Genomic DNA, 10,882 nt, shown 5'->3' with positions numbered 1-10,882 from the left:
TGAATCTAGTATCGAGATAAGTAATCTTACTACTGGAACTATCCTAGTGCCAGTCAATGATAATTATAATTTATTGAGGATATATTGATAGTTTGATGTTTATGTATGCCTTGCTGACATGAGGGTTTAAAAGACTAGTTGCGCATAGAGATGTTTGAATACTAGTATGATTTAAGTATATTATTGTTATTGGAGATCCTGCTGAATCTGAGGATGATAAGATGCATATGTATGTTATAGAGCTATGATGAAGAAATTCATATGTGTGTCATAGAACCATGATGATGAGATGCATATATATGTTATAGAGCTATGATGAAGAAATTTATGTGTATGCTATAGAACCATGATGATGGATGTATATGTATGTTATGAGACTAGGATGACAAGAGGTATATGTACATTGTAGAATCATGATGATGAGATCTATATATATGTTATAGAACCATGTTGTGATACTTGTGATGTTGAGATTGTGATAGTGTCCTCACCGATTAGTTAGATGCTCACCAGATATTGTGTTTCCTTCGGGATTCATCAGATATTATGTTTCCTTCGGGATTCACCAGATTGTGTTTCCTTCGGGATTCACCAGATATTGTATTTCCTTTGGGATTCACCAGATATTGTGTTTCCTTCGGGATTCACCAGATTGTGTTTCCTTCGGGATTCACCAGGGGTTGTGTTTCCTTAAGGATTCACCAGGGGTTGTGTTTCCTTAAGGATTCACCAGGGGTTGTGTTTCCTTTGGGATTCATAGGGGTTGTGTTTTCTTCGGGATTCACCAGAGGTAGTGGGCATACTTAACTACCGTAGGATAGAAATCAATTTTTCATGTATGTATGTGTCCGATGAGGACTAGAGCAATTTATATGTTCCACCAGATATAGGCATCTAGACGACATAGATGTCTGGCCTGACCCCAGTAGTGGGGTTACTTACTGAGTATTTTATACTCATCCTTTCTCATGTTGTTGTTTTAGGTAAAGGTAGAGATGCGCTGGGGATTGACAAGCGGAATCCATGATCGAGCCACTGAGACCAGTTTTATGCTTTCACTCATGAGATTTAGAGTTCTTTTCATGTTTCTCTTAACTTTTAGTTTTGATGTTTAAAACTTATCATTAAGAACCGTTTTTCAGACTTATTTATTATCCTTTATGATTTATGGGTACCCTACTGTTGTTTTAATATTTGAATTTAATGAAAGTCTTTTGAACTTACCTTATTTGATTAGCATTTATTTCGCCATAACAGCCTAGCTTAAGTCCTAGGGGGTCGGGTCATTACATATTAAGCTTTCACCTTGATGCGTCGGCTCTATGCGGCCACCTTCTTGAGCAGATTTTCACGAACGCATATAATCGCATAGCCTTGTGGTCCCAATCTCATAATGCGCTCGGACGCTAAATTCTTTGGATTGCAATTCCACCTTGTGTCAACGCATTTTCTTGCATAAAATACATAAGTTAGCTGCTTTAATGCGATGGACGCATGCAGTGATTTACTAAATTAATCAGTGTATAATGATTGTGCCGACTAAAGAGGATGCGATGATAAAATTATCAAAGTTAAAATGTGATGAGATAGTGCAAAATTTGGAATAGACAAAGTCAAGGAAAGATATAACCCCCAAATTTTCTCTGTTGCCCGCATTATTTGTGATCGCATCCTTCTTTGCAGTGAACTGCTTTCTTTGATTGTGGTGGCAGAATAAACTAGTTGCATCTTTTGTGTAGCTCCTCCGCAATCGTTCACCACGATCGTTGCGAAGAAAACATTGAGAGGGTCAAATAAAAGACAGAGTTAGCGAATATATATATATATATATATATATTGAGTTCGAACACGGAGTAAAAAAAAAAGACAAGTAAATGGTAATAGATATAAAAGAAGGGTAGTGTGAGTTCATTAATCAATGGTAGGAAAAGGATACTCTAAAAGACTCGCGCCCCTGATGATTTTCTGTCACATGACAATGCAGGGACCACTCGATTTTTCTTCATTCAGGATTTCTCAGGTCTATAGAGGTATTTTCCTGATGAAAATCACCTCCACGATATATCTTGACTCTTTGCCCGTTAACCTTGAATGCGCAGGTCCCTTCCTCATTAGTCAATTCGACCGCACCGTGCGGGAATACTTCTTTAATTATAAAGGGTCTGAACCAGCATGACTTTAAATTACTGGGAAAGAGTCATAGTCGCTAATTGAATAATAAGACCTTTTGTTTGACGTGGAGATTCTTCTCGCATAGTTATTTGTCATGCCATCTTTTTGCGCGTTCTTTGTAAATTTTGGCATTCTCATAAGCTTGCGTTCTACATTCATCAAGTTCAACCAACTGAAGTTTCCTTGCTTCTCCCGCGGCCTTTAAGTCGAAATTAAGCTTTTTCACCACCCACATTACTTTATGCTCCAGCTCAAGCGGTAAATAACATGCCTTTCCGAACACCAGCGTATACGGGGACATGCCTATAGGTGTCTTATAAGCGGTCCTGTATGCCCACAAGGTATCGTCCAGCTTCATTGCCCAATCTTTTCATGAAGGTTTTACCACCTTTTCTAATATTAGCTTGATTTCCCTATTGGAAACTTGATAACGGGCAAAAATGCACGTTATCATAGTGCTAAGTTCTTAAACAATGTTGGCTTGCATTGATAAAATGTGTTAGATTGCGTCCAAAAAGCATTAAGTTTATTACATTGCGATCGCATGCGTTCATCGCATAGGAACAATTGATTTTTGTATTTTTATGCAGAATATGTGTTGACGCAAGGCGGAAATTACGATCATAGGAAATCATTGATCGAGCGCAGCATTACCGCAAGGCTTTGCTGTGATTGTGTTCGCAAACATTTGCTCAACAAGGATTGCCGCAACTTGGTCGGTGCAATTTGGTGAACGCATCTAGGTGAAAAGCATAACTAATCGCGATGGGATAGAAAGCTAATGACGGTCGAATCCGAATTAAGTTGACAGCCCCTAACGATAATAAGTACATTCAGCTTTTCGGTGACAAATATTCGGCACATCAATCAGGGAATTAAAGCCATCCCATCTGTGCAATCATAAGAGAGAAGCCACCTTTAATCCTAGAAACTCTATAAATACCGAAGGCAACCTTTAGAAAAGGGGTTCGAAACTTCATAAGTTCGGATCAGTTAGCTCAGCACGTCTTTGTCCATAGTTTTCCTTTTATTTTAAGCTGGAGCAAGAGAAGAGTAAAGACACCGGAGATCGCTCAGGGCAACTCGAGAGAGAACCCTGAGGCGTAGAAGTAGAGAGTGGGCCGACTCTCGTGAGAGTGAGATTATCTTTTAAACACGAGTAGAAAGATAATGTAAAAGCCTGGGAAGCAAGAGATTGCTACCAGGCTCTTTATTCTATTCTTGCATTATTGTTTTGTACTTCATCTTTATATTTATACAATGGAAGTTCTTATTCTACATCTGTTCACTCTCTTAGTACGCATGAGTAGCTAAACTAGTCGAATGGGTAGAGAAGAACTAAGTTAACATGACCTAGTAAGTTCATTGCTTACGATTATCTTGTGTTATGTTGTGCCAAATATCCCTTTAGAGCTACTCGAGAGAGAGTCTAAAGAAAGAACCTAAGACTCGAGAGAGCTAGGTTAGAATCTAGACTCGAGAGAGCAAGATTAGAACTACATAAACAAGAGATAGGGACTTAGAGATAAGCTCTATTTGCCAACCTACATCGCATGCATCCTAGAGATAGGAATGATATTATGTGGTCGCCTTATTTGTGTGTGTGTCATTTTGTCATCGCATAAATAAGAATAGAGGCTTGTGTATAGGTCCTATAGATTTATCACATATATCGCATGCGTTCTAGCCTTAGAAGTCGTGGCATTCACACCAAGAGGTAGTTTACTGTTGTATGCATGTTGCATGATTGTATAGCATAAATGCATCCTAGGAAGTGTTAGCCGAAACTTTTCTCAACCCATTCACCGCATACTCATCGCATCTTCCGTTTTATTAACTCTTTTCAAACTCTGCCGCATTTGTTTATTTTTCATTACTGCAAACAAGAACCTCAACAACTATTGATTTATTTGGTTACTGCAAAGTTTTCCTAAAAATTACCACCGCAACCTATTTTCCTAAGTCCCTGAGTTCGACCCTAGACTTATCAGGAACCCAGTTGGGTTTACACTTGGATTCCACTGAGAAAACTTAAGTGCTCAACGCAATTTCATCATCGCATATCATCCACAATTTCACATCATAAAACCACGCATCAACACTTCAGCTTGACCATTTGTTTGTGGATGGTATGCGGTGGCCACTTTATGGAGGATATTGTATTTGAACAGCAAATTGTTGACGATGTGATTAACAAAGTGGGAGCCTTCATCACTTATTATGGCACGTGGAGTGGCAAAACGAGTGAAAATATTTTTCCTTAAGAACTTGGAGACTACCGCCGCATCGCTTGCAACACACGATACCGCTTCTACCACTTGGAAACGTAGTCGACGACCAATAGAATGTATTTGTGACCATTTGATGGTGGAAATGGTCCCATGAAGTCTACGCCCCAGACGTCAAACAATTCCAATTTTAAGATGATTTTCATGGGCATCACATGCTTCCATGAAATGTTTCCCATGCGTTGGCACCGGTCTCATTTCATCGCATAGTTTCTTACGTCCTTAAATAATGTTGGCCAACAATACCCACTTTGTAGCACCTTTGTTGCTGTGTGTTGGCTTCCAAAGTGTCCTCCATATGGCGAGTCATGGCATTGTTATAATATGCGTTGGTGAACAGCATCTGGTACACATAGGCGCAAAATCTGGTATGATCCCCTCTTATAGAGATTTGGCTCATACCAATAATATGATTTGCATTCATGTTTGAGCCGCCTCCTTTGGTGGGCTGTATAGTCTTCAGGAAATTGTTCGCAAACCAGCAAATTGACCACATCTGCATACCATGGTAATTCTTCAATTTTAAATAACTACTCGTCTGGGAAAGTTGCGTTCCTCTTTGACTGGTTGCGGTCGACTTCTTGATTTTCTAATCTTGACAAATGGTCCACAACCTGGTTCTCCGTCCCGTTGTGATCAATGATTTCCATGTTGAATTCTTGAAGGAGGAGACCCATCAAATTAATCTCGGCTTTGCATCTTTCTTTGTCATCAAATATTTTATCGCCGAGTGGTCAGTGTGAACAATTACTTTAGTTCTCCGCAAATAAGCTCTGAATTTTTCCAACGCAAATATCAACGTGATAACTTGTAGAAATACAAGTTATTTATACTGCTTTATTTAGATATTGCGGCCAAAAGAAAGGAAAGTTGCTCAATTGTATGGAAATTAACTAAGAAATGCAAGAATTATAAATTGTTGTCAATACACCCATTGACACCATTGCGATGGTAGAAAAGAATATTTCAAGTCTATTTTGCAGGAAATCAAGTCATCGTATGCGTTCATGGCTCAAGATAAAAAGGACAATGCATTTACGTCTCATTGCGCCAATCATTCAGAAATGAATAGACGATCAATGCAATGACGGTGCATGCGACAATCGATCAAGAGCTAAGCAATTACCACAATCTCAACTGCATGAGGTAATAAAAAACAACACTGCATGCGGATAAACGATCGAAGATGCAAAAGAGCAACGCAATTGCGGAGGATCCAGACACGTGTACAGCTGACTATTGTACATTTCTGATAGGATTGATCACGTAACAGAAGGAATATTCACTCCACCATTTCCGGAATTGCCATAATAATAAAATGGGGTCCACACTGCAGAGAGTCAAAGCTGGGCCTATAAATAGCCTCTGAAATTTTATTGGAAAATATATTTGATACAGGCATATTTTGATATTTGTATAATGAGGGAGAGACTGGTCTGAAGAGCCTAATCGGGGAAGATCTGAGAAGGCCGAGAGTCTCAGGGAAAATCCTTTCAAACCCCACCGTTGAAGCTCTGTACCAAGGTCACTTCTACCGAACGAGCAAGCCTAAGAGGGAAGCTCTTCTCTACATTCAGTCCATCCGCCGGCAAGCACATCCACTGTTCAGATCTGTGTCAACACGTTGGCACTTTTCTGTATTTGTTTCTATCTCTTTATCATCAATTGTATTCATCTTCTTAGTCTATCATTCGCACCATGTATCAGACGCTAAATATTAGTATTGAATGTCATGATCATTTTCATCTCCATCTTTCTGTCTATTTCCGTTCCTCCATTAATCGCTTTCTCCATGATGTTTTCTTAATCCCTTGGTAATTAGAATGAATCTAACAAGTAAATTAATCTTTTCTAAAGAAATGAATATGTTTAGTTAAAGCATGCTAGACGGCATCTTCACTTGTGAGAGCAGAAGTGAAGATGCCATTCCTTCTGTCGAGAGAAGGTTGGAAGAATACATTAGCTAAAGCGAGAAGTACTTCCAGAGATGGAAGCAACCTTGCGTTCATTACGTTCATCCCTGTTTCACCACAGAGATGTGAGAACACGATCGATCACCAAGAGGTGTACGCCAAGGGAAAACGGAACCGAAGTTATGTCTTTAACGCAATTAATAACTTGCGATGTTCATACTAGTTATCTTTTCTACTTCTGTTTCATATATAAAGACTTGCCGTTGCATAACAAGACCCTTTGTATAATCTTCACAGTCAGTCTCAAACTCAGTATCATGTATCAGTATCCTGTATCTTGTATCATAATAGCTTAGGTTTACTTTTATCGCACTTTGTTTTATTACTGCAACTTTACTTTACCGTAATTTTAAATACTTGTACACACACACTCTTTTTATTAATTGAAAAATCCCCGATCGCATATATCACGAACGTAACACATTAACTACACAATCCCTGTGTTCGACCGCGGATCACTCCGAGAAACTTGCGATGAAATTATACTTGGTTTCAATGTAAGGAAACTTGTGACAATGCATAGCATACTACAAGCATTTCATTAATAATGCATACATCTAGAAGTAGTAACATATATCCACATGCTTAAAGACTAAAAATCGTTATGTGATAAAGTACATAAGATTACATTCTACGTTACACACCGCAAGCAATTCTTTTTCTATGGTCGTGTAATTTGTTTGAGCAGGATTCAAGGTTTTACTTGCATATGCGATGAGGTGTAGCATTGTTTTCTTCTTTTGCACCATTACTACTCCCATCACATAACTTCTTGCGTCGCACATTAATTCAAAGGGCTGTGTCTAGTTCGATGCAGTTAACACAGGTGCGGCTGTTAATGCGTTCTTTAGTATCTTGAATGCATTGAGGCATTGGTCATCAAAGTCAAACGCTCTTTCTACCTCTAGCAATGCACTCAATGGTCGTGCAATCTTTGAAAAGTCTTTCACAAAACGTCTATAAAAGATAGCATGTCCTAAGAAGCTCCTGACAGCCTTCACATTCGCTAGAGGTGGAAGCTTTTCAATCGCCTCAATCTTCACCTTGTCCACCTCCAGCCCATCCTTGGAGACTTTGTGCCCCAGCACAATACCTTCCTTCACCATGAAGTGGCATTTCTCCCAGTTTAGCACAAGGTTTGTCTCTTTACATCTTTTCAATATCTTCTCCAGATTGTTGAGATAGACTTCGTATGTTTGCCCATACACCGAGAAGTCATCCATGAAAATTTCTACAAAATCTTCAAGATATTCAAAAAAGATGGCCATCATACACCTCTGGAAAGTGTTCGACGCATTGCATAGGCTGAACGGCATGTGTCGAAACGCAAATGTTCTATAGGGGCAGGTGAATGTGGTTTTCTCTTGATCTTCAAGAGCAATCATGATTTGGTTATAGCCGGCATATCCATCCAAGAAGCAGTAATAATCATTTTCTGCTAGGCGGTTTAGCATTTGGTCGATAAAAGGCAAAGAGAAATGATCCTTCTTTGTCGCTATATTGAGTTTGCGGTAGTCCATGCAAATCCGCCAGCTAGTGACAGTCCTCAATGGTATCAATTTTTTATTCGTGTTTGGGACTACCGTCATCTTTCCTTTCTTTGGTACACATTGCACGGGGCTAACCCACGTGCTGTCGACGATTGGATAGATAATCCCTGCGTCCAACCATTTAATTATTTCCTTCTTCATGACCTCCTTCATCACAAGGTTGAGTCTGCGTTGATGTTCGATCGATCCTTTCTGATTGTCCTCTAGAAGAATCATGTGCATGCAATATGCGGGGCTAATTCCTCTAATGTCTGCTGGCATCCAACAAATTACTTTTATGTGCTTTTTCAGGATGCTTAGCAATGCATTCTCTTGATCTTCATTAATTGCAGAGGAAATTATTACAGGTAGCATTTCATTCTGCCCTAGAAACGCATACTTCAGGTGGTTTGGGAGGGCTTTCAGCTCTACAGTCGGTGGTTGTTCCAAGGATGGTTTTGGTATTTTTCTTTCTTCATTCATTTTCAGCTTGTCTTCTTCATTGTATGCGATCATCTTGTCTTCTTTGGTTGTTATTTCTATGATCCTATTGCAGGCTACTATGGATGGGTCGCATCCCCATCTTCATTTTCATCTTCAGACTTTTCTTCTTCATTCAAACTTGGTTCATCGTCAGATTCAGCGAGGTCTTCTTCTTCTGGGTATTTCATGGCTTCGATAATATCAAACCTGAGCTTCTGTTCATTAACGCTTAGTATGATCTCTCCTTTGTACACATCAATCTGAGCGTGACCAATGGATACAAATGGTCGCCCTAGTATGATGGGTACATCTTTGTCTGCTTCATAATCCAGAATGATGAAGTCTGCCGATAATATAAATTTGTCAATCGTGACTAAGACATCTTTCACCTTCCCTTCTGGCTGCACAAGGGACCTGTCACCTAACTGGAGAGTCACCTACATGGGCACCAGCTGCCCCATATTTAGCTACTTAAAGATTGAAAAGGGCATCAAGTTGATGCTGGCCCCTAGATCGCAAAGCGCTAGACCAATGTATAACCCTCCAATCGAGCAGGGTATTATGAAACTTCCAAAGTCGCACATTTTTTGTGGAATTATGGATTTTGAACTTTGCGTTAGTGCCACTGTTGCGAACTTACCAGTGTTTCTCTTCTTCGTCACCATGTCCTTCAGAAACTTCGCATACTTCGGCATCTGTTCAATTGCTTAAGTGAAAGGAATGTTAATATGCAACTATTTTAGCATGTCTATGAAGCGTTGATACTGCACTTCATCATTTTTCTTCTTTTTCAGTCTCTGGGCGAATGGTGGCAGCTGTATTTTCACGATTCCCTGTTCTTTCAGCTTTGAAGTGGATGCAATCTCTGGTTCCATTGCCTCTTTTTCTTCTGTTTCTTCTGTTTCTTCTTGAGTCAACGGGGTCTGTGGTTCCATCGCAATTGGAGCAGTCCTACTCGACTCCTTCTTCTCCTCCGCCATAGTCTTTCCGCTTCGCAACGTCACAACTTGACATTGCTTCTTTCTCGTACCCCATGGGTTGCGCGGGAGTTCTGTTGAACTCGGTAGTGCCCCTTGCGGTCTATTCTTGAGTTCACCCTCAATCTGTCCTATCTGAATTTCAAGATTGTGGATGGATGTTGCTTGATTCTGAAGCAATGTTTCATTCTTTTCAATATATTGCTTCAGTAAACTCTCCAAAGAAGAATATTGTGGCGCCTGTGAATTGCTGGCTTGGTTTTGTGTTTGACCATTTGTTTGCGGGAAAAATCCTGCTAGCCCTTCTTTTTGCGCCATTGGTTGAAAATTTTGTTGTTGATTTTTCCACACGAAGTTAAGGTGGTTTCTCCACCCAAGGTTGTACGTATTAGAAAAGGGATTATTCTTCACAAAATAGACAGACTATGGGTTTCTCGGACACTTTTCCATTGGATGGCCTTCACCGCAAGTAGCACAACTTGCGCTCGTTTGGTTGATTGCGTTGACTTGCCCACTATGCATTCCTGGGCTGCTGATTGCGATTCCTTGTATCAAATTCATCATCGCAGTCATATGGTTCTGTAGGGATGCGATGGCGCCATTATTTACATCACTGTCCTTAATTCTTAATATTTGATTGCTTTCCCTCCAATCTTCATGATTCTTGGAAATGCGATCAAGGATATTCTTAGCCTCATTGTAAGTTATATCAAGCAGACCTCCAGCTGCTGCTGCATTGGCAGCCGTCTGTGATGCAGGGTTCAATCCGTGGTAGAAAATTTCCATCTGTAAACAATCTGGTAAGCCGTTATACGGGCAATCTTTTTCCAACCTCTTAAACCTTGCCCAGGCATCACTGAGTGATTCATCAATATCCTATTCAAAATTAGTCATCAACTTCCTCTTTCTGGCGTTCTCCGTCGAGGGGAAGTACTTGTTCATGAACTTCTCAACTATCTGTTCCCATGATGTAATCTCCCCTAGTTCGAGAGAATACGTCCATTTCCGTGCCTAGTTACACAATGAAAATGGGAACAGTGTTAGTCGAACCTCTTCAATGGAGATGTTTGGGAACACAAACGTATTGCAGATTTCAATGAAACTCCAGAGGTTTGCATGCGGATCCTCGCCATGCCTACCGCCAAACTATCCGGCAGTTTGAATCATCTACAGCATCACCAGTTTCATTTTGAACCTCGATCCGTCAAGAGTTGGCCTCATGATTCTTGGTGAGAAATCATAGAGGTTGGGTGACGCATAGTCTCGAATGGGCCTATCGGTCGTTCGCCAATCTTTTTGATATAATAGTAAGGCATCCTCCGGATAATTCAAATCATGATGGGGTTCTCCATGATATTATTTGCATTTGGTGCTCTATCTTCTGGTTGCTCCGCCACGTTTGAATCTTTCTCTTGTTGTTGTTGTTATTGGCGGCTGTATCTTCTTCTTCTTCGGAAAGT

General features: G+C 40.1%; 1 non-coding gene across 1 annotated transcript; it reads left to right on the top strand.

Annotated features, from left to right (window-relative positions):
- Positions 1-10,224: 10,224 nt before the first annotated feature.
- LOC120076969 (small nucleolar RNA R71) lies at positions 10,225-10,331 on the top strand. The gene has a single exon (XR_005481713.1). It is a non-coding gene; the product is annotated as a small nucleolar RNA R71 (small nucleolar RNA).
- The last annotated feature ends 551 nt before the right edge of the window (positions 10,332-10,882 follow it).

Source organism: Benincasa hispida, chromosome 4, assembly GCF_027475165.1.
Source record: "Benincasa hispida cultivar pf3 chromosome 4, pf3_genome.v1.1, whole genome shotgun sequence".
Taxonomy (NCBI): domain Eukaryota; kingdom Viridiplantae; phylum Streptophyta; class Magnoliopsida; order Cucurbitales; family Cucurbitaceae; genus Benincasa; species Benincasa hispida.
Note: the sequence above shows the minus strand (reverse complement) of the source record. Positions and strands in the feature narration are given on the sequence as shown.